We start from the raw sequence: 2,349 nt of genomic DNA, 5'->3' as shown, positions 1-2,349 counted from the left end.
TAGGCACTGGTTGAAAAGCCTCCCCGAAAACTCAATTGGAAGTTGGGAAGAGCTCGAGGACGCTTTCAGGGCTAATTTTCAAGGGACCTATGTCCGACCTCCGGATGCAGACGATTTAAGTCACATAATTCAGCAACCCCGAGAGTCAGCCCAAAAGCTTTGGAACAGATTCCTCACTAAGAAGAATCAAATTATCGATTGCCGGGACGCCTAAGCCTTAGCGGCTTTCAAACATAGTGTCTCGGACGAATGGCTTGCCAGACACCTCGGCCAGGAAAAACCAAGGACAATGGCAGCCCTAACAAGCCTTATGACCCGCTTTTGCGCGGGCGAGGATAGTTGGTTGGCCCGCACCGGCACCAGCGACCCAAGCACATCCGAAGTCAGGGATGGTAATGGAAAACCATGATGCAATAAAAGCAAGCGTCGAAGCAACGAAGACAGCCCACACAACACGGCGGTAAACGCCGGATTCAGGGGCTCTCGACCCGGTCAACGGAAAAAGCCATTGAAAGGCAGCATAGATGGACCGTCCAGCCTAAACAAGATTCTGGATAGATTATGTCAGATTCACGGCACCTCCGATAAACCTGCAAATCACACCAACAGAGAATGCTGGGTCTTTAAGCAGGCCGGCAAGCTAAACGCCGAACACAAGGGGAGGGAGACACCAAGTGAATACGAGGATGAGCCTCACCAACAAAACACTGGGGGACAGAAAAAAAATTCCCACCAGAAGTCAAAACAGTGAACATGATTCACGTAACAAAGAGGAGGAGCACACGTGCGCTCCGAGACGTATGCACCGTAGAGCCCGTTACCCCCAAGTTCAACCCTTGGTCGGCCTGCCCAATCACTTTTGATCGCAGGGATCACCCGAATAGTATCCGGCACGGAGGATCGGCTGCCTTGGTACTAGACCCAATAATTGACGGATACCATCTCACCCAAGTCCTTATGGACGACGGCAGTAGTCTTAATTTGATATATCAAGACACAGTCCGCAAAATGGGGATAGACCCAACAAGAATCTGCCAAAGCAATACTACCTTTAAAGGAGTAGTACCAGGCCCAGAGGCCCGCTGCACGGGCTCTATATTACTAGAGGTTGTATTTGGTTTTTCCGACAACTTTCGAAGCAAAGAATTAACCTTCGGCATCGCTCCATTCCGAAGCGGCTATCAAGCACTACTCGGAAGAACAGCCTTCGCTCGTTTTAATGCAATACTGCATTACGCTTATCTTAAGCTTAAGATGCCCGGTCCACGTGGCACCATCACAGTTAGTGGTCACTCAGAGCGTTCCTTACATGCGGAGGAGTGTACGGCGGCTTTCACAGCCGAACACTGAACGACCCCTCCAACCAGAATAAAGGATCGGTTGTCAAGACCGCGGACACGGCTAGATGAGTCCGGCGCACCCCTCGCTGTAATAGTTCAGATAAAACCGATATTGGGTCGATGGATATACCCCCATAGGTGGTGCTAGGGGCTTCCCCCATGTAAAAAAGACTATAGTTCGGTTTGACCTTTCTTAGATTGAATTTCAATGGTCTATTAATAATAACCAATTTTTCTGCACGTAGGCTTTCACCTGGGTTTTTTCTCTCTTGAAGATGACAATCGTGCTACACCCTTCCAGGACACGGCACAACGGAGACATAGGCGCAGACGTGCAGTAGGGCCCCGCTCAAAGGTTTCTTTTTAGATTAAGACCCTGTGTAAACCTTTCTCACTGTCTCTTGTTTCTTTACGCCCTCCGGATACTTAACACAACCGAGAGGGATGCTGACTGATGACCCACAAGTATAGGGGATCTATCGTAGTCCTTTCGATAAGTAAGAGTGTCGAACCCAATGAGGAGCAGAAGGAAATGATAAGCAGTTTTCAGTAAGGTATTCTCTGCAAGTACTGAAATAAGTGGTAACAGATAGTTTTGTGATAAGGTAAATTGTAACGAGCAACAAGTAACAAAAGTAAATAAAGTGCAGCAAGGTGCCCAATCCTTTTTGTAGCAAAGCACAAGCCGGAACAAACTCTTATATAGGGAAAAGCGCTCCCGAGGACACATCGGAATATCGTCAAGCTAGTTTTCATCACGTTCATATGATTCGCGTTCGATACTTTGATAATTTGATATGTTGGTGGACCGGTGCTTGGGTGCTGTTCTTACTTGAACAAGCATCCCACTTATGATTAACCTCTATTGCAAGCATCCACAACTACAACAAAAGTATTAAGGTAAACCTAACCATAGCATGAAACATGTGGATCCAAATCAGCCCCTTACGAAGTAACGCATAAACTAGGGTTTAAGCTTCTGTCACTCTAGCAACCCATCATCTACTTA

The sequence above is a fragment of the Triticum dicoccoides genome, chromosome 5A (assembly GCF_002162155.2).
Source record: "Triticum dicoccoides isolate Atlit2015 ecotype Zavitan chromosome 5A, WEW_v2.0, whole genome shotgun sequence".
NCBI lineage: Eukaryota > Viridiplantae > Streptophyta > Magnoliopsida > Poales > Poaceae > Triticum > Triticum dicoccoides.
The sequence above is the reverse complement of the archived record's forward strand: the minus strand, read 5'-3'. Positions refer to the sequence as shown.